General features: G+C 51.1%; 1 long non-coding RNA gene and 1 pseudogene across 3 annotated transcripts; one reads left to right on the forward strand and one right to left on the reverse strand.

Annotated features, from left to right (window-relative positions):
• Nucleotides 1–17,548, reverse strand: part of LOC119860964 — a 176,140-nt pseudogene that overhangs the window by 45,924 nt on the left and 112,668 nt on the right.
• On the forward strand, nucleotides 11,995–14,776 carry LOC119842260. 3 transcript variants are annotated; one of them, XR_006276296.1, is made up of 2 exons: nucleotides 11,995–12,005; nucleotides 13,542–14,776. It is a non-coding gene; the product is annotated as an uncharacterized LOC119842260 (long non-coding RNA). The 3 variants fall into 3 exon arrangements; XR_006276297.1 differs by lacking the exon at nucleotides 11,995–12,005 and adding an exon at nucleotides 13,096–13,159; XR_006276298.1 differs by lacking the exon at nucleotides 11,995–12,005 and adding an exon at nucleotides 13,097–13,146.

Genomic DNA, 17,548 nt, shown 5'->3' on the forward strand with positions numbered 1-17,548 from the left:
AGAAAAGTCTTTGGGTCCCGAAAGAAGAGATCTCGGTGATAAGGCACCATAGAAACACCTAAAGCCAGTAGAGAAGTGCCCTACTCAGGCAGTGGGAGAGAGTCGGGGAAGGGCCATGGGGCAGTGGGTGGGCACAGACCAGCTCAGGGGGACGGGACTGGAGACGCTGAACTAATAGTTTTCAGAGTAGCAGCCGTGTTAGTCTGTATCCAAAAAGAAAAGGAGTACTTGTGGCACCTTAGAGACTAACCAATTTATTAGAGCATAAGCTTTCGTGAGCTACAGCTCACTTCATCGGATGCAAATGCACAAATGAACTAATAGTAACACAGCACATGAACTTTACTTGAATTAACAAATCTCCGCACCATGAAGCAGTCACTCTGGAGTGTGTTCTAGTCCCTAATGGCCAAGGCTCGCCATGGGACACTGGTGGTTTTAAGCAAATAAATGTGAGTCTGGGATGAAGATGTTGGATGGATCAGGGAATGGGACACGGGGCCTTTTCCCCCGTAGTGGGCTCAGCACGAGTCTGACCCCAAGTTAGCAGGACTGGCTAGCTCAGTAGAATCAGAGAAGGGGACATGGGGCCTTTCACCTCTAGGGGTGCTGCCTTTGGCCTGGCCTCAGCTCATGGGGGGACTAGCTGGCTTTGGAGGTCAGAGAACTGGTTCCAATCCATTGCCAGGCCGGGGGAAGCTGGATAGCTGAGGACACTAGAGAATGGGACACAGAGTCTCTCAGTCCTCCTGTTTTGAGTCCAGCCCAGCCTCTGGTCTGGGATTGGGGATCCAGGGCCTGAGTCTGTGCGGGCTGTTCGGGGAGCCTCCTGACCCCAGCGCCTCCCTAGCAGTGGGGTGGGAAAGCAAACGGATGGAGACAATGCTTCAGGTGGAGCTTGATAAGTTTACGAAGGGGATGACGTGATGGGGTTGCCGGCCATGGCACGGGCTGGACTCGGTGACCCCGGAGGCTCTTTCCAGTCCTATGTTCATAACTGCTCCATCCCCTCTGGGGCCTCCTTCCCAGCCTGTGACTGCTCCCCCTTCGTGTCTCTGCCCTAAGGAACTAGGGGCTCTCCTACAGAGAACCAGGCGAGGACGGGATCCCCAAGCTGAGGGAGCGACCAGCAGTGTCGGGGGCAGTGCATAGGTCACTGGGGAGCAGAGGCTCCAGTCTTGGGCAGGAAAAAATGGCTTGAAAGCTTGTTGAGTCGAGTGGAGATGGGGTGTGGGTTGCAGGGGGAGGGTACGGCACTTTGCGTGAGCTGGGAGGGAGTTAGGGAGAGACGGGGCAGTAGTTGGAGAGGCAGGTCAAAAGTTGGTTTGATGGGGGAGACCAGGGCCTGGCCCTAGGCAGCTTCAGATTCTACAGTTAAATGCTTCCCTCCTCTTCACCATGTCTTCAGGCACCTGAGATGCCCATCACCTGCAGCAGAGGCTGTCAGTTCCCACGCACCCCTCAGCTAGCACGTAGCCGTGCAGAAAGGGCAGCCTGGATGATTTTGGAGGCTGGGGTGCCAGAAGGTTCCCATCCCTGGGCAGCAGCTCTGCAACAAGCTCACATGGCCCCCCTCAGCTGTGGGACCAGGACCCTGTGAAGACAGTGGAGTTACCCTGTGTATAAGCAGTTCTGTCCATAGCCTGTTGAAGTGAGTGGGAGTCTTTTCATTGTCTTTAATGAGCTGTGTATAGAAGCAAAGGACCCCCATTCTAGACTCTAGGAGCGTAGTGGATTCTATGCTGCACTGGTTTACTGTTGTACCAGGAAGGTCTCACATGACCGAGTGAATGAGCAACACCTCCTATGGCACCTAACTTTATCTGAGAGGCCTCCTGCCCAATTACTAAATGCAAACCTGCTTCACTTCCAAGGGCTGAAAATATCAGGTCGTATGGTCACAAAAGCAAGGCCCTTCTGAATTCAGTAGGAATTTTGGACGTGCAGAGAACACAGACAGGACTGGTTCCCGCATGGTTACAGAACTGCAATAAAGTGGAACAATTTTTAGCTTGTGTGATTGGAGGATATCTGGATCCATATTATGACTGTCCTACATAAATGAGGAAAAATTGAGATGCCTTTGTTATTTTGTTCCACTCTTCGTTTGTATGGGGAATTTGCCAATGCAATATTACTGTCTTCCTTTTAAACAAACAAACAAAACTAAAACAAATGGTAATGGCTGTTGAAAATAGCAATTCCAGCCCTAGTTAGCACTGGGAAGGCCCAAGCATTTGTTCCTCAATTTTACCCTACTTTTTCTACAGCAAGTTACAGTGGATAAGCATATTTGATTTGGGAGAAATGAAGTAACCGCAGCCTAAACTGAGCATGAGCACTCCTGAATTTTGAGAGTGTTCAAATCTGGAAGGCAGGTGCTCAATTCCCTTTCTGAACATTAGATAAATCTGGAAAGGAAAAGCCAATTTCTGCTTCCGTGGCTCAGACGTGGAAATCTTCCCGCATGCCTGGTACTGTATCTAAAGCTGCCCAGGTCCTCTAATAAAGCCTCCCCTCCCTTACTTCTCATTTTAACTTCTTGTGGGATCCACAAACCTACCCTGCTAGGCTTCAGATAGAGAGGGGCACTGTCCATTCATCCCACCCAGTTCCTTCTTTGGGGGCTGCCAGGCGAGGTCACACCAGCATCCCTAATCCAGCCTGGGGAAGTCTTCTGAGGGTGATATCGGGGCCAAAGCCTTCTACTCCATGGGCACACTTGTTCCCCATTCACAGCGCCACCCACTTCGAGCAGCCAGCTCCCTATTCACAGTAAGCTGCAGTGCATGGGGTCTCAGATTCCCCACTCCTTTCCAGTCGATAGCAGCTGAGGGAATACGGGGAAATGTAGTTCCTTCCCTGCTCCAGGGCCAGCTCTCTAGGCAGGGAGCTGGCCAAGGAACTACAGCTCTCAGGGCCCCGTGGGCTCTCAGCTCCCAGGCTGGATCCCTGCTGCTCTGAGGCTCAGAGCCTCCTCTTGTGCCACATTGTGGGGTGGAGGGGAGGAGTGAGTGTTATAGACCCCTTTCTGAGCTTGGGCTCGGGGCGCTACACAGCCATTGTCGCCATGGTAAATTTGATACTGCCAACGAAATCACCCCCGCCAGGGCTTTGTCAAGCCGGGCCTTACAAACCTCTAAGGAAGGAGATTCCACCACCTACCGAGGTAACCCATTCCAGGGCGTCACCACCCGCTGCGTGAAATAGTGTTTCCTCATATCCAACCTAAACCTCCCCGACTGCAACTGGAGACCATTACTCCTCGTTCTGTCATTTCCCACCACTGAGAATAGCTGAGCTCCATCCTCTATGGAAACCCCCTTCAGGTAGTTGAAGGCTGCTATCAAATCCCCCCTCACTCTTCTCTTTTGCAGACTAAGCAGCAGTAGTTACTCTCCTGCCCCTTCCCTCCCTTCCCTTCAGTGGCTGCAGTCCACAACAAGAATAAACTCTCCTGAGCATGCAGTTCTGTGTGTGTCTCCTCTGTCCCATTCCTGGCCCTGCGTAGAGGTGTCCATCCAACCCCCTCTGACTGTCCTGAACCACCCAGATCTCAGTGGAGGAGAGGAAGGGGACCCTCAGAGGGAGGTAGGATGGACCTGGCCTTTTGGATAAGGGACAGGACTTGGTCTCCCTCTAGATATCTGCAATAACCAGAGTTTCTTCTCTCTTCTCGCCCACCCATCCCCTTCTGGTCTCATCTCCATTCAGACACTCAAAGCAGGGATGTTTCTAGCGGTTGTGTAAACATCAGGCCCCGCCAGAACTGGAAGCATTTGCCACAGTATTAAATAGGCTGAGGTCACTGAATACCACCCTTTGGACCTTGTTTCCAACTGGTCAGTGTTGGACAGTGACTGGGTTATGTTACTACTCCTGGGGAATTCTGCACCAGTGTATGTGCAGAAAACATGCCCCTGCCCCTCACATAAGCCCTTCCATACTTGGATCCTGCTGGGCTGAGCCTGCCTGCCCACACCTGGTGTGCCTGGTGCAGAGGGGCAGGCCCTGGGAGTTTTGGGGGAGGTCCAGCCCTTGCGCTGTATCAGGGTCTGGAGCAACCTCACTCCTGAGTCCTGTCCTGGGGGTCGGGGATGCTGCAGCGTCATCTCCCACTTTTGTGCAGCCAGTGGCCTGTGCTCCCCACTGCCACACTGGAGCATCCACATTTACATATTAACAAATAAAATTTGCAGAATTTTAAAATAATGTACACAGAATTTTTATTTTTTTTGGTGCAGAATTCCCTCAGGAGTAGTTAACACCTTTGGCCCATCTAAATTAATACAACAGGCCCCGACCTGACTGGGACGTCTAGACGTGACCTACCACAATGTAACTTCACCCTTCTGCCTGGTGGAGTCAGCTGCATCCACACAGGTTCAATATCTAGGGGTTCCTCCTAACACTGCCACAAAGAACTGGCTTGAGCTCCCGACTGCAAAGACTGACCAGTGGTAACTCGTTTATGTGCCTCAGCCTAGACTCGAACTGTGTGTGACCTATTGGATATAATTCGTAACAGTCTCTGTGCGTGACCTATCAGGTATAATTCACAACAGTTTTGGCACCCCAGATGGGACTCTAGGCTCGCCCTAATAAGCGAGGCTGCACTCCTCCTCTCGGATAGCTCCAGCCGGCACAAGGTGAGTTCACCTTTGAGAACTCCGAGGGGGTGGGGGGAGGTTGTCGCTTAGGCAATAACGGTGGCACATTTGATGCTCTTTGGTAGCCCATTCCATTTGGGCTGTTGAACAGAGTACAGGCAGGGAATCCCTTTGGTAGAAATTCTGAGAACTGGAAACATATTCTGGTACCCATGGGTAGTGGTAAAAGACGAATTGGTACATTTGTGTAAAAAAGAGGTGGCCGCATTAACAACTCAAACACCGTTTGAGTGGCCACCGAATGGATCCTTTGCCGGGGACAAATTAACGGCCCTAAGGAAAAATTAGAGGATGAAGTTCCAGCTCAGATGGATTACTGGATGTGTGGGACAACTGGGCTTATGCGCGTGTGAAGGGACGTCCCCTCACTTCCTCTTTTTCTTATCTGTCTCAGGGGTCTTCTGCCCCATCCCCATCCTGTGCTATGCTGTCCGCCTCTGCCCCTCCTCCGGCTTACCCTTGCCTTTCTGATGCACATCTTTCACCCCCTTGTTCGTCACCCCTCAACTCGTTTGAACCTACTCTCAACCTGCCGCCAGTCCTTCAAGCTCCTCTTGTTCAACAACCCCTTGTTACCCATACTGCAGACGGTGATGAGCAGATAGTCTTTCCTTTTGTGCATCATCCGTTTGGCCAGGGGACCTAGTGATTTGGTAGCAACAGATGCCCTGCCTGCGCGACGACCTCGAAAAGATATTGCAGACTATTTGGTCCGTGTTCACGGCATTAACCCCTCGTGGGGAGATGTTCAGGTAATTTTGGACACACTCTTCACGCCGGATGAAAAATACTCTATTTTAGATGCTAACAGGCGTAGGGCGGGGGAGGATGGTACTCGAATGCTCTGGCCGTCGACTGACCCCGCTTGGAATTCGAATATTCCTGATCACATGGGTCGTTTACAAGCTAGCAGACATGGCCTTTTAGAGGCCATACGTAAAGCCGGAAGTAAGACTGCTAATTGGTCTAAGATCCGTGAGTGTCAGCAGGAGCCTTCGGAACACCCCTCCGCCTTTTTGGCTCGCTTGTCTAAACAAGTTCGTATGTATGGGGGTGGGGTTAACCCTGAGGCGGAAGAAGCCCGCCCTATGATGGTATCCTTTTATGTCGATCAAGCAACATCAGATATAAAAAAGTACTCTTCTAAGCATGTTCCTGACTGGCCGGGTAAATCCCTACAAGAGATAGTCCGGTTGGCCGCCTTTGTGTTTAATGGCAGGGACGAGGAAAAAGGCTAAGGAAAAGTGTAAACAAAAAAAGGAAGAAGTAAGTATGTTGGCAGCTGCGTTGCAGGTCCCCTTTGGGAATCAGAATTGGCGGGAGCGTGGCGGAGCGAGAGGAAGGGGGCGGGAGCGGATAGAGCAGAGAGGAGGTTGGGAAAACACAAGATCTGGCAATTGCAACTATTGTAAACAACCAGGACACTGGAAAAGGGAATGTCCCCTCTGTCTGAAAGGGGCCCCTTGGCAGGGGCAAGCACAAAATGACCCTTCCTGTTTTCCTCAGACTCCTCAATGGTATCCCCCTAACAACCCTTCGAACCAGGTTGACCCCCAGTGACTGGAAGCGGAAATTTTAGGAACTTTGGGGGAGTTGGAGTGGGACTTGGGGCTGCAGTCACAAATTTATTTAAAAGTCGGGGAGCAGCTCGTGCCTTTTTTAATAGATACTGGGGCCACCCTTTCCACTTTGACTTTTGTTCCGGGCTCTGTGTCAGGTGCCAGGGTTTGGGTGCAGGGTATAGAGGGCCATCCGTGCCCGGCCCCCTTATTCTGCCCTGTTCCTATTGAGCTCGGTCCGTTAAAATTGTCACATAAATTTCTTGTAATGTCAGAGGGCCCAGCTAACCTCCTTGGGCGGGACGAATTGAGTAAGTTAGGGGCGCACATACGTTGCGCCCCTGAGGGGCTCCGTATGTCTGTCCCGGATTCGACAGTTGCCTCTCTTATGGCAGTGGTTACTCCTACTTTTATGGTGCCTCCTGAATTGGCCGGTGTACCCCCTACTTTGTGGAGTTCGGATCCCACAGATGTGGGTCTTTTGAAATCGGCTACACCAGTAAGTTTAAAAACACGAGGCGGATCGCCCCCGTCAGTGAAAGAATATCCCTTGCCAAGGGAGGCCGAAGAAGGTATTTCACTTCTAATCAACAGATATTTAGAAAAAGAGGTTTTAGTTCTTTGTAATTCACCCGGTAATACGCCCATCCTCCCAATACGGAAACCTAGACCCGGGCCGGATGAGCGCCCACTTTACTGATTTGTTCAGGATTTACGTGCTATAAACAGTTATGTCATAGCCCCCCATCCAGTGGTTCCAGACCCTAGTACTATTTTAACATTGATTCCTCAGTCGGCTACCTGTTTTACTGTTGTTGATTTGTGCGCAGCATTTTTTAGTATCCCTTTACACCCTGATTCTCAGTATTTGTTTGCCTTCACTTGGAAGGGTCAACAGTTAACTTGGACACGTCTTCCTCAGGGGTTCTCGGGATCCCCCACCATTTTTTCCTGGATTCTCGTTGAGGATCTAAAGGATATTACTTTGCCTGGTTCTTCTGTTTTAATTCAATATGTGGATGATTTGTTAATTGCTGCCTCTGACCGCGATGCTTGTTCAACTGATTCTGTTGTTTTGCTTACTGCATTAGCTGATAAAGGTCATCGTGCATCTCCATCCAAGCTGCAGCTATGCCAGAGTCAGGTAACTTATTTGGGTTTCATCATTAGGCCAGGGGAGCGTTTACTCTCCCCTGACAGGGTGCGGGCAATCCAGGATTACCCGCGTCCGACTACAAAGAGACAGTTACGAGCTTTCCTGGGGGCGGCTGGGTTCTGTCGTCCATGGATTGTAGCTTTTGGGGAACTAGTGAAACCATTAGTTCAAGCCACTACCGTGTCAACTTGTGACCCTATTTCCTGGACTTCTGAAATGGAATGTGCTTTCACGTCTGTCAAGGAAGCTCTCGCCTCTGCACCGGCTTTGGGAATCCTGGACTATGGTAAGCCGTTCTCTCTTTTTACTCATGAGAGGAGGGGAGTAGCAAGTGGCGTCCTTCTACAGTACTTAGGGGATCGCCCACACCCTGTAGCCTATTATTCGGTGCATCTGGACCCTGTTATTCAAGGCTCTATCTCCTGTGTGCGACCTATTGCTGCCGCCGCTGTTATGGTTGAACGAACACGACCTATTGTTTTGGGACACCCTCTGACTGTTTGGGTTCCTCATGAGGTTGAAGTTTTGCTAAAACAGCATTCTATTCAGGCTCTGTCTCCACAGCGAGCTCACAAGTACGAACTGATCTTGTTAGCTGCTGATAATATTACTTTACGTTGCTGCAACGTTCTCAATCCGGCCACGATGCTACCCCTTCCAGAGGACGGAACCCCACATCATGTGTGCATGGATGTCGTCGCGCAGGATGGTAAGCCCCGTCCGGATCTGGTGGACACTCCTTTAACTGAACCCGATTTATTGCTTTTTACTGATGGATCCTCGTACTATTTAAAAGGTTATCGGGTGTCAGGATATTCGGTTACTTCCCATACAGATGTTATCGAGGCTGCCCCCCTACCCCCTTCTTTTAGTGCTCAGAGTGCAGAGTTATATGCGCTTACCAGGGCTTTTTTATTGTCAGCAGGGAAAGCAGCTACTATTTATATGGACTCCAAGTATGCTTTTGGTGTCTGTCCTGCTACCGGCCAGCTCTGGAAGCATGGAGGGTTTTTAACTTCCTCGGGTTCGAAAATCGCCAACGGCCCGCTAATTTCTGCCCTCTTAGAGGCCATTCAAGCCCCACGCCGGGTAGCGGTGGTCCATTGTTATGCACATAGACAACCTGAGAATTTTGTGTCAAGGGGAAATGCATTAGCTGATTCAGCCGCAAAGGCCGCAGCTTTACAACCTCTGGGGGTCTCTACCTCCCTCCCCTTTGAAGTATCCTTTCCACCAGCTGATTGGTTGCTATTGTACGCTGCTATATCCTCGTCAGAGCTACAGGATTGGAAGCGTTGGGAAGGATCAGAGGGCCCCGATAGGGTTTGGCGGATTGGAAATAAACCTATCTTCCCCTGGCGTAACTTGCTTGCAGCGGCTCATTACTTTCACTCTTTGGGCCATACTGGGATCCAGGGCACAGGGACAGCCATATTGAAGCATTGGGCCGCACCCCATGTGTACCCCGCCGTTAAACGAGTTCTCAGTTCTTGCTCTACAAGGGCGACCATTCCGTTCCAGCGCCTGCAAATGGATTATGCCGAAATGCCCAAATGCTTGGGGTTTCGCCACCTCCTCGTCATCATGGACCAACTTTCTGGATGGCCTGAAGCGGTGCCAACCAGAAAGGCAGACGCCAGATCTGTAGTCAAGTTTTTGATGAAAGACATTGTACCTAGGTTTGGGGTCCCTGAAGTGATTGATTCAGATCGAGGCTCACATTTTACCGCAAAAATCTTAGAAGAGTTGTACCGGTGTTTGGGGATTACACGACAGTTACGCACTCCATACCACCCTCAGTCCGCTGGACAGGTCGAGCGCATGAATCGCACTTTGAAGACAACAGTTGCAAAATTTTGCAGAGAAACTAAACTTAAGCGGCCAGATGTCTTGCCTATAGTACTATGGCACATACGGCGAACCCCACGGATGCCCCTGGGTCTATCTCCATTTGAGGTATTGTTTGGGAGACTAGCATTAGTTCCAGGAACTTATGTTCTGGCCCGTGCTAGCCTTTTGGATGGAGATGAAACTTTGGCCAAATATGTTGCTAGGCTACAGGAGGAGTTGGCTTGTAATCAATCCGAGGCACAGCTGTTTCAAACTGCGCCTCTGGGATTGCAGGTCCATTCCTTTAAATCAGGGGACTGGGTAATGGTAAAAAAGATCCCTCGGGCAGATCCTTTGGAACCCCGGTGGGAGGGGCCCTATCAGGTATTGTTATGTACTTATTCTGCTTTGAAAGTCGCAGGTAAAGGCTCCTGGATTCACCATAGCTACGCTAAACTGGCCACGAGACCCCCATCCGGCCCTGATCCTGACTGATGAACTGCTTCATTATTAATGAACACTACTACCAACCCTTGGACCGAGCTCTCCAGCTATTGGGACCTTCATAGCCCACGCGGACTTTTTGTGTTCCTGTCTATTGGACTCCTATTGGGAGTATTGTTTTTTGTGTGGTATCGGGGAGGATGTCGTTATTGGTATGGTTTGCCTGGGGGTTCCTCCCCCTATTCCCAAGTTCAGTACAAGGATGGGCGGGTAATAGTTTCTTGAATCTGACTCGCGTTATTACCCGGAGTGTGAATCAAACACAGTGTTGGATATGTATCCATACCCTCACATATATTGGTCAGGGGGTCCCGCTAGTAGGGGTGCCTATCCCTTTTAATAAAACGCGTTTGCCCATGTTATAGGCAATACCACTTTCAGTTGGAATAGCACTATTCAAACATGGTCTATCGACATGGTGACCCAGGGCAATTACGCGGTATGTGTAAAGCGCAGGAAAGGAATGAAAAAGAGGAATTTTGTAGGAATTTTTATGGGGTGTAACCACACTACCACAAATGGCTCTGGGGCAGCACACGTTTCAAATTACTCAGGGGCCCCTTGGCCGGTCCCTGAAGGATCAGGCTGGTTCTGGTTGTGCAATCACACAGCTTATAAAATTCTCCCAGCAGATTGGGTTGGTACGTGTACTCTGGGGGCTATTGTACCCGCGGTCACAGTACACCAAAATTTACCCCGAAAAAGAATTGGCAATTTAGTATGGAGAAAACGACGAGAGGTTCCACAGAACCTCCTCGTTAACCGCCCAACGGGGTTTCATTCCTTCACACGATGGTTCTTACCGTGGTTGGGAGTTAGTGAATTAGAAAAGGCCCTAGTTAACATATTGGCTGCCCTAGAATTGATGGCAAATGCCACCGCTGATGCTCTCTCTGCCATTCAAATAGAAGTCACTCAGCTATCACAAACTGCCCTGCAAAACCGCCTAGCCCTGGATTACCTACTTGCAAATCAGGGCGGGGTCTGTGCTTTGGTAAATTCAAGCTGTTGTGTGTTTGTAAATCAACATGGCCGAGTCAAAACAGACATTCACATTTTACAACAGCAGGCAACAATATTCCATCATGTTAGTCTTGACAACACTAGCACTGGGTTCCAAGAAGTTTGGAACTGGCTTACGTCGTGGGTGCCAGATCTGGGTGTGGGGGGACGACGTATCTTGTATCTGATCTGTTTGGGCGTGATTGTATTTGTATTATTTTTTGTATGTATACAGTGTTGTAGTATATGTTGTCAACGGATTTCTTCTGCTCTAATATAATTAACTGACGTACAAAAGAAAAGGAGGGACTGTTGTGAAAGAGTTAAAAGAACTCTCATTTCTGTGGATTTTGTAGCAGGCTGCTCTGGCCTGGCCTTGACTCGCTGTTTGGTGAGATAAGCAACTATCATGAAAAGGGCCTGGAGTTAGCAAAATTTTGTGCAAGCTTGTTATCGCAAGTGAAGGTTAGGTTTAAATGCAATAATAATGGGCTTTTACTCATTGGCTGAAGAACTCTGTGCACGAGGGCAATGGAACCTACTGATTCGTGGAGGGGTTCGGGCACGAGGACTGCATGCATCACCTACTCATATATATATATATATATGATGTGTAGACAATGCATAGGGTCCCCCTCTGACTAGCAGGGGGGCACCACGCTGGAGCATAATAAACTTTGCAAAGACTGACCAGTGGTAACTCGTTTATGTGCCTCAGCCTAGACTCGAACTGTGTGTGACCTGTTGGGATAATTCGTAACAGTCTCTGTGCGTGACCTATCAGGTGTAATTCACAACAGAACTAATAGTAACACAGCACATGAACTTCACCTTCTACCTTCCAGGCTCTTTGCTTGAATTAACAAATCTCCGCACCATGAAGCAGTCACTCTGGAGTGTGTTCTAGTCCCTAATGAGCAAGGCTCGCCATGGGACACTGGTGGTTTTAAGCAAAATAAAAGTGAGTCTGTGATGGAGATGTTGGATGGATCAGGGAATGGGACACGGGGCCTTTTCCCCCCTAGTGCGCTCAGCACGAGTCTGACCTCAAGTTAGCAGGACTGGCTAGCTCAGTAGAATCAGAGAAGGGGACATGGGGCCTTTCACCTCTAGGGGTGCCGCCTCTGGCCTGGCCTCAGCTCATGGGGGGACTAGCTGGCTTTGGGGATCAGAGAACTAGTTCCAATCCATTGCCAGGCCGGGGGGAGCTGGATAGCTGAGGACACCAGAGAATGGGACACAGAGTCTCTCAGTCCTCCTGTTTTGAGTCCAGCCCAGCCTCTGGTCTGGGGGGGGATCCAGGACCTGAGTTTGTGCGGGCTGTTCGGGGAGCCTCCTGACCCCAGCGCCTCCCTAGCAGTGGGGTGGGAAAGCAAACGGATGGAGACAATGCTTCAGGTGGAGCTTGATAAGTTTACGAAGGGGATGACGTGATGGGGTTGCCGGCCATAGCACGGGCTGGACTCGGTGACCCCGGAGGCTCTTTCCAGTCCTATGTTCATAACTGTTCCATCCCCCTCTGGGGCCTCCTTCCCAGCCTGTGACTGCTCCCACTTTGTCCACATCCCTTCTGTAGTGGTGGGACCGAAACTGGATGCAATACTCCAAATGTGGCCTCACCAGTGCCGAATAGAGGGGAATAATCACTTCCCTCAATCTGGCAATGCTCCTGCTAATACAGCCCAATATGCAATTGGCCTTCTTCGCAACAAGGGAACACTGCTGACTCATATCCAGCTTCTCATCCACTGTAATCCCCAGGTCCTTTTCTGCAGAACTGCTGCTTAGCCAGTCGGTCCCCAGCCTGTAGCGGTGCATGGGATTCTTCCTTCCTAAGTGCAGAACTCTGCACTTGTCCTTGTTGAACCTCATCAGATTTCTTTTGGCCCAATCCTCCAATTTGTGTAGGTCACTCTGGACCCTATCCCTACCCTCCAGCATATCTACCTCTCCCCCCAGCCTAATGTCATGTGCAAACTTGCTGAGGGTGCAGTTCATCCAATCATCCAGATCATTAATGAAGATGTTGAAGAAAACCGGACCCGGGGGCACTCCACTTGATACCGGCTACCAACTAGACATCTAGAACCAACTAGAGCCATTGATCACTACCCGTTGAGCCCGACAATCTAGCCAGCTTTCTATCCACCTTATAGTCCATTCATCCAATCTATACTTTAACTTGCTGGCAAGAATACTGTGGGAAACTGTATCAAAAGCTTTGCTAAAGTCAAGATATATCATATCCACCGCTTTCTCCATATCCACAGAGCCAGTTATCTCGTCATAGAAGGCAATCAGGTTGGTCGGGCATGACTTGCCCTTGGTGAATCCATGTTGACTGTTCCTGTTCACCTTCCTCTCCTCCAAGTGCTTCAAAGTGGATTCCTTGAGGACCTGCTCCATGATTTTGCCAGAGACTGAAGTAAGGCTGACAGGTCTGTAGTTCCCCGGGTGCTCATTCTTCCCTTTTTTTCAAATATGGGCAATATATTTGCCTTTTTCCAATCGTCTGGGACCACCCCTGATTGCTATGAAGTTTCAAAGATAATGGCCAATGGCTCTGCAATCACATCAGAAAATCCAAAGGGGAGTCAGAATTTACGGAAGGATGGAGATGGAAAGGGTGTGGGAGGGCAGGGGTTAAAGGTGGAATGCACATGTCAGCTTTTTTTGACTGTCATCGCAGCCTTTCAGAGAAGTATCCACAATGACTCCAAAGTCTTTCTTGAGTGGTAACAGTTAATTTAGAGCCCAGCATTTTGTATGTGTAGTTGGGATTATGTTTTCCAATTTGCATTACTTTGCCTTTATCAACAGTGCTGCAAGCAGAGGCTGGGGGAGCTAGAGAGAGCTCTGGGCTGGTTGCTACAACCTGCAGGCTGAGGACCTGAGGTATGGGCAGAAAAGGGTGCTGCAGCTACATGGAAAGTGGCCCTGGGACAATGGACTGAAGTTGCCACTGGAGGCGTGGCTGAACAGAGACTGTGGGTCCCCCGGCAGGGGGAACACAGAGTGTGGCACAGCCAGAGGGCAGTGTCACTGAAGAGGACTCTACAGTTCTGGGAGTGGCGTGGGTCCTGGAACAAAAGTGATGGCAACAAGGTACCACCAGAGGAGGGCGCCCTGGTGAGTAGAGCTAATTCCCATCACAGCCAGCAGGAGGCGCCACAGTGGTGAATCCCATCCTGTCACAGGGAGGTTGGGGAATCTCTGTCAAACAGTAGCTTAGACAATCCCCTGTCAGGGATGGTCTAGATAATACTTAGTCCTGCCTTGAGTGCAGGGCACTGAACTAGAAGACCTCTCGAGGTCCCTTCCAGTTCTATGATTCTATGAAATTGTGTTCATCTGTGTCTGATAATTGTGTTCCTCATTATAGTTTCAATCACTTTGCCTGGTAGTGAAGTGAGGCTTACTGGACTGTAATTGCCAGGATCACCTCTGGAGCTTTTTTAGAAATTGGTGTCACATTAGCTATCCTCCAGTCATCTGGTACAGAAGCTGATTTAAATGATAGGTTACATACATAGGTTTTAGGACTGTACATTTAATTTCTGTTTAACTAGCTTCCTCATTTTTTGTGTAGTTCCCCTTTCTGAAATTAAATGCTCCTGCGATGGACTTCTTTGGTGGTCCCCGCCCCCCAGATATGTTAATTTGTTAATTTTATGGACGCTATTACAAAGCGGTTCAGCTATAGTCACCTCTTGGACTGGATTCTGTGCTCCCGTTTTTAGAACTAAATCAAGCAAGTAGAAGCACTCGTCCAGACTCTAGGGAGATGGGGATAAAAATCTCGGAGCAGAAGGAATTATGGTCTTTTTATTCTGTTTGGATTCTCAGGGGCAAAGATTCCTAAACACAAGCAAGAGATCTGCAGGACTAACCTGGGTTAGCCCTAATGGACATATTGAGCTGGCATATTTCAGCAGCTCTGGCACCATGTGAATCCTAAGACTGCAACATGTTTTTGTGTGTATGGTTACTTGTTTTAACTTGGTAAATAATGCTTTTATTTCTTTTTCCTGATTAATAAATCCTAGTTTACTAGAGAAATGTCTACAAGTGTTGTCTTTGGTGTGAGATCTAAGGTGCAAATTGAGCTGGGTGTAAGTGACTGGTGCTTTGTGAGCGAGACTAACCTGAATATTTGTGATCTTTGGTGTAAAGCAACTATGTGCCACAGAGCAAGCTTGCCTGGGTTGCGAGATAGATCGGAATGCCCCAGGGGACTGTCTGTGGCCCCACGGTAAAGCTGCCTAGAGCCTGAGGCCTTCAAACTTGTCACTTGGTTGGTGAAATCGAAGTATAGAACTCCCAGCCCGTTTGGGGTTTGTGCTGTGGTTCTTAAAAGTCTGCCCTGAGGCTGGAATTCTCACTCGTGAGCCACTCCAGCCAGTGTGACAATAAATACGCGGAGCCGCCTCCGGGCTCTCACGGCGCAAGGGGGATTGGAGCTCCGATGGACACAGTTCTCCATAGCCCTGCAGAGCCACCCCTGTGACTTGCACAGCCTCCATCCCTGACACAGAGGGTCGCTCAGGGCCACATTGCCTTCTAGGCCCTGCCCTCACCAGCCACACTGCCAATGGGTGAAGTTTTCCACAGCCATTTTGGCTGCTGTCTCCCATTACTCTCAATGGGGCTGAAGCCAGCAAGATGGCTGCCATTTCCCTACAGGCTGTCTGCACGAGGCAGGGAAGTTGCCTGTAATGAAGAGGGCAGCCATCTCCGACTGTGTTCAGTGAGACCCGAGACTGGCGCAACAGAGCGACCACCTTTGTTGGACAGAAGAAAGGGGGAGAAAAAACCCACACAAGAATTAAGTTGTAGATAATCACCATAAGGGCGAAATCAATGAAATAAGGGACTGTCCTATAAAATAAAGAACGGGTGGTCACCCTAACACCCGGAGGCAAAATGTCTGGCACTCCATGAGGGTGGAGTTGGGGGCTAGCCAGGACATGGTTAGGTCTCAGGAACTGTGAGGAGCAGCGGAGCCCTGTAAAGGGAGCGTGGAGAAGCTCTCGGGGGCAGGAGGCAGATTTCAGGTTTGTCGGGAATGGGGGCAGGAGGCGGGGGGGCAGGAAAGAGGCTGGTGGTGGGGTGAAAGGATAGGCATGGGATGGGGGAGAGAGGGAGTGCATCAGCTGGTGTGTCAGCTGGGGGAGAGCAGGAAGCAGTCCTGCTGTAAGGGGGCTGCTGGCCCCACACTGACACTGAGTGGGGTTGTTTGGCTGCCCAATGCCAATACCAAGGAAGGGCCACGGAGAAATTAGAATCCTGAGACTGACAGTCCCTGGGGCCAATGGGTGGAGGCCAATACTCCAGGTCAGGCTGATTGACAGGGCGGGCAGGCCAGTGAGGGAGTCAGGAGCCTGGGGGCCTGTCCTCCGTGTCCCCTGGAGCTCCCTGAGCCAGGGCAGGGCTGAGCTAAGGGGAGAGCAGGCGTCAGAGCTGGGCAGGAGGCAGAGCCGCAGCAGCCAGGGGGCCAGAGCTGGAGCGGGGGTGGCGGTGGAGAGGACGCTGGAGCGGGGGCAGGCGCTGGAGCCGGAGCAGCCCGGGGATGGGGTGGGAGGGCCTGGAGCTGGAGCACCCTGGGTTTGGGGGTGTTTACACAGGGGAGGAGCAGGAAGGGCTGGGAGAGGAATACCCCACAGCTGCTGGGTTGAGGTCCTTGGACTGGCATCTGGGGCAGAGGGCGGGCTGGGTTTTCCCACCATTCAGTGCTGGGGTGACACATGAGGGAGAGCCCCCGGGGGTGGGGGGACCGTCCGGAGCAGACTGCGATGACACCCGGCAGGGGCAGAAGATTAACGGGAGGTAGTCGGGGGGGCTCAGGGAGAGGAAAACGCTGCTGCTCCCACCGCGTGAGAGGCCAGGGCGTGACCAAGGGGCTCGACGGGCTGAGCAACCACGGGAAGGGGCGTCCGAGCTAATTCCCCAGATGAGCCAGAAGATGATGCTGCCGAGGGGTGAATATCACCAGCCCCGTCACGCCATCTCAGCTCTCCACTGTGCCCACAAAATGGTCGCTCTGGTCCCCATAAAATTGCCTGAACCCCTGTAGCTGAGTCTATGCGGCTCCTTTCCAGCTCTGAATGGTGATACATCCATCCACAAAGAGCTGCTGGGAGGGGCCCCCAACCCCAGACAGCCCTGGGGCAGGTACCTGCTGACTGCCCAGGTTTGCTGTGGAAAAGGCTTGCGGCTGGAAGCAGGGCACCTGCTCTGCGTGCAAAACGGCCCCCAACCGGTTAAGAGCTTTCCTGTGTTTTGCCCCTTCCCCAGGCTCCCTGTGGATCTATGCCCCGTCCCCTCCAGCATCCCCCGACAGGGCAAACCTGCCAGTTCCAACCCCCCTCTCGCCCACGCCCAGCCTGCCCTGGCTGTCTGCTTATCCCTTCATCACAGCGCAAAGGGGCCCGTGATGTTTGGACGTGCCTGGCCAGATGGCAGCGCTGGGGTGAGCGTGTTCACCTGCACCTGATGGGGTCGCTGTGCCTGAGGGGTTGGAGCACACTGGACCCCTGGGAGGGCTTTTGAACGTGCCAGGTAAGGAGCCCTGCCCCACCCCTTTGTCCACCTCACCCACCTGGGAGTTTAGGGTCCTTTATGGTAATCCCTTGAGTGCCCAGCAGACCTCAAAGGTTCCCCCTTAGCTGTCTAAGCTTCTATGGCTGCTTTTCAAAAGTGCTAGCAGTGTCCACTGAAACCCATGGAGAATCTTCCTCACCCCACCCCACTGAGAAGAATAGAGGATTCCACCGCACCCCACCCCTCTGAGAATACTGCAGGGGTCTTGGATCCCAGCTGAGAACAAT

The sequence above is a fragment of the Dermochelys coriacea genome, chromosome 1 (assembly GCF_009764565.3).
Source record: "Dermochelys coriacea isolate rDerCor1 chromosome 1, rDerCor1.pri.v4, whole genome shotgun sequence".
Classification (NCBI taxonomy): domain Eukaryota; kingdom Metazoa; phylum Chordata; order Testudines; family Dermochelyidae; genus Dermochelys; species Dermochelys coriacea.